Source organism: Thunnus thynnus, chromosome 16 (genome assembly GCF_963924715.1).
Source record: "Thunnus thynnus chromosome 16, fThuThy2.1, whole genome shotgun sequence".
NCBI classification, from domain to species: Eukaryota; Metazoa; Chordata; class Actinopteri; order Scombriformes; family Scombridae; genus Thunnus; species Thunnus thynnus.
The window spans coordinates 16,474,707-16,488,335 of record NC_089532.1 but is presented as its reverse complement, the minus strand read 5'-3'; the positions used below and the strand labels follow the sequence as shown (position 1 = coordinate 16,488,335).

The 13,629-nt window shown below is 39.0% G+C and overlaps 1 protein-coding gene across 2 annotated transcripts in view; it reads right to left on the bottom strand.

Annotated features, from left to right (window-relative positions):
* Nucleotides 1-13,629, bottom strand: part of bahd1 (bromo adjacent homology domain containing 1) — a 29,431-nt gene extending 15,802 nt beyond the window's left edge. The window contains exon 1 of one of the 2 annotated variants that reach the window (XM_067613500.1): nucleotides 13,258-13,629. The gene's annotated coding sequence lies outside the window, so the exon portion shown is untranslated. Of the gene's footprint in view, nucleotides 1-2,149; nucleotides 2,932-13,257 lie in introns of those variants that run through there. The other variant, XM_067613501.1, reaches the window with a different exon arrangement.

Here is a 13,629-nt window from a genome sequence, read left to right as displayed (position 1 = left end):
TCTCGAAAACCGTCTCATAGCTCAGTTTGCCCTTACTGCCGAATGACTCAGTGAACCGTGAAATGCAATCCATGAGAGAGAAATTTAATTTCCAGATAACAAGAGGACAAAAGGAGCCTCGCATTGAGTTTCTGTCTGTGGATATCAAATCAAGTTGCTTCATTTGAATAAGACAAGCATGCACAAAGCAAGGACAGGAGCTCACTGAAGAACATCGTCATTATTTCCCAGCTAGACCTTTACCACACTGACCACAACCAATAACACAATAGATTTTTGGGTAAAATTAATACAGTGGTCATATATTTGCTGTTTTTTTCTCATATCGAGATGGTAGTTTACAAGTGTTTTTCACTTTACACACTGAGCCTTACATACACCTGTAGCCACAGACACACACACACACACACATAATCACACTTTTACATTTTCTCTATTTTTATACCAATTTCTTATATTTCTAGAGACCATCAAATACATGTTGCCCCCTTTAGAGAGAAAACTGTGGATGCTTTCACCTTTAAAATATATATATGAACCACTGACTATTGGTTAAACACATTCTTTTTTCTTTTTTTCTTAACAAATGGTAAACTCAAGTGCATAGTTTCAACAATTTTTCTTCTATTTTTAACCTAAAAGAGCTCCTACAGGTGTGCGAGAAATGGTACAAACTAAGTAACATCTCTAAGGCTTAATTTTGTTATTTTGAACAGTGGTGGACCAGACCCGCCCAACTTCTTTTTTCTTGTGAAATCCTGAATAATTTTACTCATTCAGGCCTCTAAACATGATTCAAATGGTACAAAGTGAGAAGTGAAAATCACTTATTTTTGACTGGTCAAAACACATATTACACCTGTGATGAGGAGTCACACATGTAGTTGTTTCAAGGGAAAAACAAGCCAGAAATGGTCGGGAGCCAGTGATTTAAAACAGTAGTTTTCAACCTTTTTGGCTTGTGACCCCTGAAAATAAGACAACGTTAATTTGTGACCCCTCATCACAGATTGTGGCCTAAATTTTTGTTAGATTTTTAGAGGCTTGAAGGGGTGAAAAGGCAATAAAAGAGAAAAAAAAGTTAGAAAAATCAAACATAATTTTGCATAAGATCTTTCTTATCTTTGTAATTACCTTGTGACCTCTCAGATTTATCCTGCAACTCCATGTTGACCCCGGGGTTGGGGACCACTGATTAAGATCAAATGGAAACACATACTTGTACTTAATTACAGAGCATTTTTCTAACAGAATTCGAGAAGCCTTCCTACAACAATTAGGATATTTAAAATAGACATAAAAAGCCTATTTAAGAATAATATTGCACCGTGGATGTCTCTCTCTCTCTCCTCCTGATTAACTAAATGTAATTTCATGTCACACAGAAGAAGAGGCGGCGGAGCTGACTGGCTGCCACACAGATTCATTCAGAAGAAGGACATGGTGTAGAGCTGTCATCATGAGAGAGAAAAAAGCCCCGAGGCAGGATAGCTCTCAGGCATCTCAACTGCTGTGCTGTGTGTGTGTATGTGTGTGTGTGTGTATAGCTTCACTCACACACTTTCCTGGAGCAAATAATCAGCAGTTAGTACAGTCCTACACTACCAACACACTATAATAATCATCCTCCACCACCATCCTCCACCTCCATGCAGGTTGAGGCACCAGCAGCAGTTACACACACACACACACACACACACACACACACATACACACACACACACACACACACACACACACACACAGCAAAGCAAAGGGGGGGAAATGCAATTAAGGGCAGCGTTATGCATATATTGTAAATAAGCAGGGTTTGTGGAAGCAGACTCGCCAACGGGAGCTTGTAGTTGGCCATGGTGGTGGTGGTGGTGGTGGTGGTGGACAGTGTTAATCTGACAGCATGCCGTAGCAGGAGTGCAGGCTGTGATATCTATCAGAAGTCCCAAAAAAAATCTCCTCAACGGGGGTAAACGAGTCAAAAACACCCGAACATCCGCGATCAATCGGGGTTGTGGGTTTGGGAGCGGGCTGCTAGTTAATACCAATATCATTAGGAGCTCGTGTTACAGCCGAGTTGTCAGAAAGCAGGCTACCCACCGACCCTATCATCTCCAACTGTGACGGGAATTTACAGTCGCGGATTCATCATTACCTTGTGTGTCCCGTCGGGAATGAAGAGGGGAAAAAAATTAAAAAAAAAAAAAAAAAAAATCAAGTCCTGTTTTCTGGTGGTCAGTTTCGGGCTCCGTGTGTCGACCTGGGGAGCGATCCGCGGACCGAGCAGCCCACAGTAGCCGGAGACATGGTGAACAAATCGGTGAGCGGTGACCTACTTCCGAAGTGGCATGCTGGAGATAATATTCATGCGCTGCCTGCATTCACATTCGCCGATGCACCGGGACATCCCTCTGTATAACGCGAAATCATGTTCCCGTCATAGTCCTGCAGGGACTAAACTGCCTGCAATCATCTAGTGGGGATTTTTCCACACTTCACAGTATGTTTAATCTCTAATAGAATAGGCACTTGTATTTTTTTCTCCTGCAATGTGTTCTATAATATCGTTTTTTTTATTAGAGGAAAGTAGCTCTATTTTGAGAGCAAAAAAAAAAACACCCCACTGGAAAATACCAAACTTCCTTCAATAGGCTATAAAATCACTCCTTGAAAATAACAAGTGATCATCTGGTAGCCATGCAATGAAAGAAATTCATTTTTGCACCTAAAATAAGCTCCACACGCGGGGAAAATCACGAGAAATGCAGGAAAATGAGCAAAACGAGTATCTATTTTTTCACCCATTTGCTTGTGCATAATTGTGATTTTATATGTTTAATTATCTTTGTTCAGCTTGTTGTCCTTGTGTATTTTTCTGAAGATTGTTGTGTGTAAGTACATTAAGAGCCACTAGAAACCAGAGTCAAATTCCTTGTACAACATACTTGGTCAATAAAGCTGATTTTGATAAAGCAGATTGAGTATCTAACAAGTCCATACTGAAATAATATAAAGAAAACTATTGATTCACTATGAACTCACTGTGTATAAAGCACAGTAAGTCCCTATATGTATACAGCTAACAGTAACAGACATTATTCAGTATATAGCTGAAATTATAAGTTATTTAATTGATTAGTCGGTCAACAGAAACTTAGCAGCAGCAATACTGATAATCAATTAATCTTTGAGTATCTTCTGAAGCAAAAATGGCAAAATTTAATTGGTTCCTTGTGTGCCTTTACATACTCGGCCAATAAAGCTGATTCTGATTCTGATAAAGCAGACTGAATGTCTAACAAATCCATACTGAAATAATATAAAAAACTATCGATTCACTATAAACACACTGTGTAGCTATAAAGCACAGTAAGTGGAATTAGATGCCACTCAGGACACAATTACCTCAGCAGTTCTTGTATCTTTAATTTTATTGTTGACCACATTTTCAACAGGGCATTTTAACGGAGTGCTTAAGCTACTGACAGTTTATGTGCTTTCACAGATTGTTGCAGTTTTTTAACAATGAAAACAAAATATGGCAGTGGGCTATGACTGTCGACGGAAAACATAAAATAAAACCAGATAAATACATATTTAACAACCATAAACCCACAAAAATAATCTGGTTACAAACAATGTATAATTGTAAAGGACTAATGTTCCAAAAAGTTCCATCAAACCCACGAGGAACTTCCCAGTGATTACACAACTCAACACACTGTTGTTTATCTTCAAACAGAGTTGACATTAATGTAAAACCTGCACCACTTCTCTAGTAACAAATTACAATAGCTCGGTGTGGCTTTATACACGCTAACATTACCTTACAATTGAGAACACAGTAGTCACCAGCTGGTGCCAAATTTCCAGGACATGAATTCCAGTAGCGTCTAAATCTAAACCATGCTGTTAAAATATCAACAGATAACATAGTTTAAGTATTTGTACAGGAATATTTTACAAGATAAGTGTGTATTTACCTACTACTTTACACAACAGGGTCACAGCACCGTCCACTTGGCAAATCTCCAGGTTTTATGATGTGACAACGATAAGGTTAATGTCTGGATAGATATGGGCTTGGTTAGGGTTGGGAAAGGTTATGGTTGGGGTTAAAAGGATCACTTGAAACATGGTGTGGGTTAAAATTAGTATTTCCTTACAAATCTTGCGTTGCTCGCATGTAAAAAAAAAAAAAAAAAAAAAGACCAAACCTAAGTAGAAAATTACATCTGAATAGATTTACTACCCGGCTAATTATATGTATGTATGTATTTTTTCACCCATTTGCTTCTACATAATACTGATATGTTTATATTTAATTATCTTTGTTCAACTTGTTGTCCTTGTGTATCTTTCTGAAGATTGTTGTAAGTACATTAAGAGCCACTAGAAACCAGAGTCAATTTCCTTGTATGCTTTAACATAATTAGCCAATAAAGCTGATTCTGATTCTGATAAAGTAGATTGAACGTCTAAGTCCATACTGAAATAATATAAATATAATATAATATAATATAATATAAACTATTGATTCACTATAAACTCACTATGTAAAAAGCACAGTAAGTCTCTATATGTATACAGTTAACAGCAACATAAACATATAATTGATTAGTCGGTCAACAGAAACTTATGAGCAGCAATGCTGATAATCAATTCATCTTTGAGTATTTTTTCAAGCAAAAATGGTTAAATTTATTTGGTTCCATCTTAACACTGAGAATTTGATGCTTTTTCTTAACATATATGGTTGTAAACTGAATATCTTTGAGTTTTAGTCTGTTACACAAATTTGAAGACGTCACATTGGGCAATTTTTACTATCTGCTGACATTTTATAGACTAAATGAACTGAACAACTGGTAGATTAATCAATAAGGACAATACTCGTTAGTCAGAGCCCTGAATAGACACTATAAAATATGATGATTACATTACACAAGATCATAATGAACAAACATCCCTTTATGGTGTAACAGCAATATAAACATCTTTAAATATAAGATCACTTTCAACTCACTAATGAGTGTTACATCCATAATATAAAACCCTCGAGGAGTATTGTAGTGATTTCTTTTAGTCAGATTAATGACAGCAGATAATAAAAGCATTCATCCTTCTTAATTAGACTCATTTACTGTATATCCTCTTAATGATACATGAAATCTGATAATGGCGGCGAGTGGCTGCTCATCATTTATTACCTTACTTCTTGAGGAAACACAGATAGGATCGACCTGTTACGACACACACACACACACACACACCCTGTCAGCGGTGACAACTCAGCTGCTGGAGTCACTTAATTTACAGTACAGGAAAACTTCAATATCTGCATCAAACAGCAGGTTCGATCCTGAAACAACAAACTAATTGGAAAGTCACTATGTTATCAAGTTAGCATGTAGTCAGAATCAAGCTTAATTGGGATAAATGCTGATTGTCCTCATCAATATCAGCTTTACAGTGTGTAATTAACAGCTGTAAACGAGCTGAATGTGTTGAGTTAATGAGGCGTGAGCACTGAGGGAGTATAGGCTGCTGAGAGCTGACCTGCACTGCAATAAACACACCGCGGAGAGATGCACAACACCGACCTGCAGGACTAAATGCTTCCTTCCTCACTGACTCACTCACTACTGGTGATAATACAGAAACAGTTCTGACATCTAAAGAATTGCCAAAAAAGCAAATACTAATTAAAATCTCTCACAAAATGAAATCTGAAACAAAAAAAACAATTAAAAACACAGAGCACAACTGTCATTTTGACTGACAATGCTGTCCAAACAACTGAAACAAAGACAAATCCACAACTGAAATGTGATTTTGAAAATGATGGATATCAAGACACTTTCATTCGAGCTAAATATGATATTTATTTTGTGCATATCTCAAGCTTTTACAAGATATTTAATACTTCCTTCATCCAGTGTTAAACCGCAATAATGTTTTTTTGGCCTACTTATGGACAGTACAGTTGCCTATTTACACATCCAGCAGACACGGAGCAGCATTAACATTCATTTGGAGTCATGTTTCTGGCGACCTGGTGACTGTAAGTCCAATATTGACTCTCCTTTTACCTCTGTTTTGCACTCCATCTGGGAAATATCTGGCTGTTTAGCTGCTAAATGCTCCTTTATGTTCACCAGCTATCTGATCAGAGCTGTGAGAGTCAAACAAAACGGCAAAGTCGCTTTCACAATACACACAGCAATTTAATCCATTGTCATATTAAAAATACTGGAGGCTTTAAAGACACATTTCCTATAGAAATAACACATTTATGGGTTTCAGTACTTTGGTCATTGTGGGAGTTGTGATTGTTCCCTGATAAAAGTGAGCGTATGCATTCACTGCCTGCGAATCTGATTCTTTAAAGTGCCAACTAATGTGAAGCAAACCAAACAGTGTGATTTTCTTCAACAGTATATCTTCAGAGTTCTATGGTCTTTTGTCGTCTTGGTGTGTTCTGGATCATTTCAACTTCAGACATCTCCAAACTCATCTACATTAGGCTACGTACCCCCCATCCGACAAAATCTTACCCCCAGAAACTCATCTCAGGAGATATTTGCTGAAGATGATTAATTCTTCGTACTGAAGGTAGAGAGATAGCAATGAGGCCAGTGAAATAACACTGTAATACTTTATTGATCCCTTTCTGCGCTCGTCCCTGCCTGAGAAGTCAGAGCTCAGATTCTGCAACAGACCAGCTGCCCTCGAGCTGCCCGAGGTTCAGCTCAGTTCACTTGGACTGAAAGATTTTTTTTATATAAAAAGACAAATTGACAAGCTGCACCTTTGACAAAAAAAACATAAACAGCTGCCATGTGAGCTCTGCTTAATCATTTAAAAAGATGTTAGACGTATGAATCACAGCACAGCAGAGCTGCATTTAACCCCTTAAAGCAAAACCTTCATCCTCTTACAAATGAAAAGTTGAATTCATAAAAACTAAAATACTCAACTCAATACTCTGAAGGGTTTTGATGTCACATCTTATGGTGGCTAATGTCAGCTAGCATACTTAAGATGGATATTGCTGTATAACTGACATTTCTAAGTCAGTTCACTGACTTTATGGCTCCTCTAAATACAGTATGTGCTACTGTTACATTTTAGCACTTACAATTATCCTGCAACTGCTAGAGTCCCTTTCTCCTTTTATTTCACCTTAAGTAGCTTTAAGGTTGGAAAAATCACACACAGTCTAACAGTATCATGTATATATTTATATATGTGCTAATTTAATCTCTCCATGAAGCTATATATTCATTATGGCTGCATCATTCCAACAAATTGAAATATTATAGCGGCCTTGAGCATCATTTTATACACATTTCCTCAAAATTCACCCTTGGAAACTCACAGGAAACTCAGTATGTCAGTGAGGTTTAAATGTATGCATCAAACGAAGGGCTTGTCAGATGTCGGAACAGCATCGTTTCCTGATATCATAATCGGAGAAGCTGTGTCCAACTTAAGTTAACAACTTTGTAACTTTCTGAAACTGACAATACAAAAAGCCCACCCGCTTCACACAGTGACTGGCAGGAAGTTTGCAGGGTACAAAAGTTTCTCTCAACTGTTCAACTATTTCTGTTACTTTTTGTGTCTACAACCGAGTGCAACCTGTGAGGTGAGACTGTCAAAAAGAGTAAGTTATCCCCATTCGTACTATTTATCACTTCCTGCCGCTCAATGACAGCAGCTTTTCCATTCAGAAGAGGTTTACACTGTTTTGTCTTCTCCTGACCTTCAGCAGACTTCCACCAGCTACGGAGGCTACATAACAAACAAATGTTGTCAGATTTCTCTTCTTTTTATCATTCTTTATTCAAAATATAAACTTCTCAAATCTATCAGTTCATGTTTGAGGCTGAATGCAATCAAAAATATGCAAGTGGACAATGTAAACAACCCATGGAACAAGCTTAGCAACAAACGCTACGGGATGGACGGCCGTTTGTGGTTGCGTGAGAATGATCTGACGTCAGTTTGATGGGGAAGTAGAAAAAGAGCAAAAAGAGTGTTCAGAACATGCTGAAGCGTGAAATTTTTACATACTTTCACCTCACGTTTTGGAACTTTGACAACATAACAGTATATAAATGACAGAAAATCACAAAAAGAAGCATGACGGACCAAAAGTTGAAATCTAAACCTAAACCACCTGTCAATGCCATATATTTCAGCACACAGAGTAAAGCAGAAAATAGCCGTTGGAAATGGACTGGCAGTACTCATAAATGTGAGGTTGAGTGCTTACTGTCAATTTCACCGTACAGTCAGAGAGGAAGAGTACAGCTCATTTTTGTTATTAAATAGAAATGTAGTGTCAGTATGATGATCCACACACTACACACCAGTGAAATCATTCAGGAAGGCTTCATCCATTCTAACCACTTTAGCAACCTGTCATTCAGCCAGTTATACAGCTGTAATAGTGTCATAAATTTCTGGTAGCTGCAATGTGATACATGACTAATTTGTTTATGTGACAACAACGTTATTCATGCAAGATAGTGTTTGTGTGGGTTAATAAAATCTTTTGAGGGAGAATACTGAAAATTAAGGACTGGAATTTATCATGTCTGTTTGAAATTTACAAAAGATAAATAAAATCAGTTGGAATGTGGCATCAAAACAAAACTGATAGTTGATTAACTACATGTGGAAAATGAAAGCAAATACAGATGAAGCAGAGAAGACACAGAATGACGCTTAAGCCTGGAAATAGTTGAGACATTGATGCCGCAAAAGTAGATGAAAGTCAATATTCTTAAAATGATCGTATGGACTCAGCTTAATAGACCATCAGCTTAAATGCACGTTTAAAATCAAAACACAACTTAAAAAGGTATAAATTGACACGAGCACAGAACAGCACATCAAGCTGAAAACCGTAACTTTGCTACACAATAGAACAAGTAGTAAGCTGTTATTTCTCAGCTTCAGCGTGTAGTCCGCAGATGCAGAGATGACAGTTCAGCACTACAGAGCAGATGCAGGACAGGAAGTGTAATTATCTGCTCCTACTGTTCATCTTCAAAGAGACGGGGCAAGATGCCAGACAGCCTGACTGGCAAAGCGGGAGAAGGGTAAAAAAAAAAAAGAAAGAGAAGAGAGCCAGATAGAGAGAGATAGTGATGACGACTGAATTCAAAAAAGATCGAAGCAAAAGTGCTAGAGAGGAGTGGGGAAAGTGGAGAGGGAATCTCACACCTCACATCTCTCATCGAGCAGGAGAAAAGTCAAACTTGGTGGAAATCAGAGGGGCAATTTTTCACATTCACCCTCCTGGTTTTCTTTTGCTTGACAGCTCCTCAAAGATACAGACGTCTGACATAGACTTTGTGAGAGAGCGAGCGAGAACAAGAGGGAAGAAAAATTAAGAGAAAGTGTGAGAGACAGCGACGGAAAGGAAGGGGGGGGGGGGGACAAGAGAGTGATGGATTGAGATAGCACAGAGAGTGGAGACAGAGAGAGATTGTCATCATCATCATGAACAATGACTCCCTGATAGAGGAAGCCTGTCGCTGTATATTTTCAACCCAGCTGAGCAAGGAGTGAGGAGGGGGACGCCCGCCCGCCTGCCCACCTGCCAGGGCCTCAGTCATGCTTTTAGCATCTGCCAAAGTGAAGGACGCTTGGTGCCATGTGCTTTTCACTGAAGGAGTCTGACGTTTGTCAGTCACAGTGAGGGCTTCTGTTCTGTTTTGGTCTAAGCCAAACAGGGTTTAATGCCCCCCTCCCCCCCATCCTACACACACTCCCACCCCATGTAAACAATCCCAGTGTGTGTGTGATAAGTGATCGACACACCGGCTCTGTAAGCTCCACATCCACTGCAGCTGTGGGCCGGCTGACAGCTGACGCCGAGCTGTGGATCTATGCTCTCTTTCTCCTTCCTTCTCCACCAACCCTGCCTCCTCTTCTCCTATGTTTCGATGAAACAGACCTGTAATTTTCACAGCTGTGTCTCGGGCATTGTGCCAGGGTGAGTCAGGGAAAGAGAGACACAGAGAGAAGAGAGAGAGAAAGGGGTTGGCTAATGGCTTTTAGAGGACTACAGGCTACAGCACGGCTTTGCTAATCCTGAACCACTCAAGATTCACTGCTCATTCAAACCGGTGAAATATTCAAACATCTGAGCAAGATTAAGATCCAACTGCAAAACTCACTAACATTACAAAACATACAAGCGGAAAATCTTGCAATTTGTGTGGTTCGTATGGTAGCCACAAAAGATACTTGGGTCTTATAATTGTATTTATGAAAAGTGTTTCCCAACCATTGTGATGCCTCATTGCAGGTTACGGCCTGAGTGTGGACATCCAGTAAGGAAATATCATTTTCTCAGTTATCACTCTAATCATCTGGTGACCCCTCAGGTTTTTCTCAGAAACCCTTTGGGTGTCCTGGTGCCCAAGGTTGAGTAACACTGAGTTTTGAACATTATTTCTAAATTTGTATTCACATAAGTAACTGCTGTGGTCTGGGAACACGCCAACCAAACTACAACTAAGTCCAGTGAGGCAAGAAACTAACAGTTGTGATCAGACAAGTTGTAAACATGCCAGATTATTTTACACTGCTTCAAATGGGCACCGGGCACACCCAAAATGTCTGTAATAATAATCTCTCGTCACGCAGGAAAAACTACACACAATAGGTCAAAGTTGAGCCAGGAAGTGGGTCTATAAACCGTGATGAATGTTTACGACGGGCAGTTTGGGTCATAATTTTACTGTTCTCCTTCGTTTTTCAAATAAGTTGTTTAAATCCTGCATGCTTGTGTTTCTTTCCCCATTGGAAGTCTTTTTAATGATATCGCTGTTTTCCTGGATCTCAGTGATTAACTTGTTGAATAGTTTTATAATTACCAATAGAAATGATGACCAAAACTATGAAAATAAGACCAAAGATGTAATAAACCTGAATTATCCTTTAAAATGAAACCTGTGCAATTAGCAAACATTATTCAATTTCACATTAGGCTGTAACATATTTTTACTAATGTCATACCATAAGCTCGGACATCTTTAGTAAGATTCTCTGTATTTGTGTATTTTGTATAAATACACAAGTTCCCTGCAGCCACATCTTACATCTGCTGTAAGTGACTCTAGCAGCTGAAGTGACTGAAAATGGAGGAAGTAATTATCAATAAGTGACAGCAATAGGTTGAAAAGTGATTTTGTTCATTAAAGAAGGAACCAGGTGTCCTGTACTGAGTGGTATCCAAACCCATTGAGCCATCAGAGTTCCTGTTTGAACATCACTCTGTGTACTTTTCCTGCGACGTTATGAACAATAAGCCATTCATACTGTGTGGCATGTTGTTTTCGCTTTCAGGAAATCTTTCCCTATACTAAAAGATATTTGTGAGTGATTAAGGCGCAAAGTGACAAGAATGAGCCGCTGATTTTTAAAATGTTCTCGTATCAAAGCGATCTCAGTGCCTTCCTGTTTGTTTATATTGTATCAACACCTACAGTATTCCATATTATTCTATTGTCTGCTTCCTTTCCACCACAGGAAGTATTTGTCTCCTTCAGGACAGCAGGGACAGTGTGTTTGGGTGACAGGAGGCACGTTCTCTCCCTCCCTCCTCTCTGTCTATGGCCACAACAGGACACTTCTTCAGAATTAATGGGATTATGTCCAGGATTGATATCCAGCTTTATAGCTCACGTGTGGGCAGTGCACCTCTATTCAACACGCTGCTATGACAGGCTTGTCAAGGTAGGCTGTGGAGAACCGACTAGACACAAATCTACCACGACCTCCAAAACTGAAGCTCTATTGTCTGGCTTTTTCTGTTCACGAGAGGCTTTACAAATGCCATTATACTGAGGAACTCACCAGGCAACTTGTATTTCATGCATCATGACCCTGATGTCATGTCAAAAGCCACATTTTCCAGTGGTGCTTTACAGCAGGAGGTGAAAAACTTTAAACAAAGTAGAGGTTTATGTTCTTTATCCAAATACTAAAGGGCTACAACTAATGACTCATTTTCAATTTATTACTGATGAATGTTTCGTCTATAAAATGTCCAAAAAGGTGTAAAATGTCCAACACAAGTTCCCAGAGCACAAGCTGAAGTCTTCAAATTGCTTGTTTTGTCTGACCAACAAAAGAAGTATTCAGATCCTTAAGTAAAAGTACAAATACCTCTGTGTGAAAATGCTCCATTACAAGTTAAAGTCTTGCATTCAAATGTTTTATCATTATATCACTGGGTTATTACTACAAAAGCATTTAAATAAGCAGCAATTTGATGTTATATCAGGTTGAGGTGGAGCCAATTGAAACTAATGCTTTTGGGAAGTTTAGTTGACTGTATAATAATGCATCATAGTTTATATGCTCCTTAGAGGTTTTTGAAATCTTAATTTGCATAGTAACTACAGCTGTCACTTAAATATAGCCCAATGCAGCGTGAAGTACAATATTTCCCCCTGAAATGTAGTGGAGCAACTCAGCATAAAAATACACATGTAAAGTACTTGTACTTCAAAATTGTACTAAATAGGATACTTGGGTAAAATTACTACAGCTGACCAACAGTCCAAAACCAAAATTCAATTAAGACTAAAGAAAACCAGCAAATATTCACTTTTGTCATTTTTTAAATTTAAAAAAAATATGACATAAGCAATTAATCGATTATCAGCATTGCTGTTGATTCATTTTCTGTCAGCTGACTAATCGATCAGTCCAGTAGTTTCAGTTCTGGATCATAAAAACAATCACTGTAAAATTCCAGCTGCACCTTTAAAGTGTCTCTACATCTGTTGGCTAAGCAGACGCGCTTTGGTATTTCCAGACACTTAAAACACTGCAGTTATTTTCCATCATATCTTTCATCTTCAGCAAACAACCAAAAAAAAAAACAAAACAACCTACAAACAAAAACTCCACGGCGGCAGAGTCGAGCCTCAAACTTGAGCCGCACAGAAGCTGCTTGTGTGACATTTTCTGCGATCACGAGCCGGAGACTCAGTCGAGGCTCTATACTCACCATTTTGACGAGAAAAAAAGAGACGACTGTGCCACTTGCACATGTATGACAAGGATCTTTAAAAGTTTGAGCTTTAAAGATCAGCAGGACCAAGGATCGTGTTATTTCTGTAGCTGCCACATTATTCCAACCCCGAGCAGTCTCATCGCTCGCTCTTGTCCTGCCTGACACTTTCAGTTTAGCTTGAAACGCGATAAAGAGTTGAAGGCTTTGTGTCTTACCGCTTTTGCAGACTGGAGAATAACCCAGCAGAGACGATTTTAAAAGGAAGATCACTTCCACAGGGCAAGAGAGCGATGCGTCAGGTGTACGCTTCCCGCAAGTGAAGGAGGAAAACAGAGTGGAGGGCGACTCATGTTGAGTTGATCGGCTGAAGCCCTTTTTTTTTTCTACTCCAAACTGCGCTGCTCCATGCGCTACGCGTAAAAATCGCCAGTCGTTTTTACACTTTCAACTACAATCCCGGTTGAGAAGACGAAATGAGGTGTGCCAAGCATTCAGCAGCGCTCCAGCAAACTACGGCTCACTTCAGCATGTTTTTACATAACAGCATCATCCGCTTTTTATGTTGACGCATCATGTAGCGAAAACAT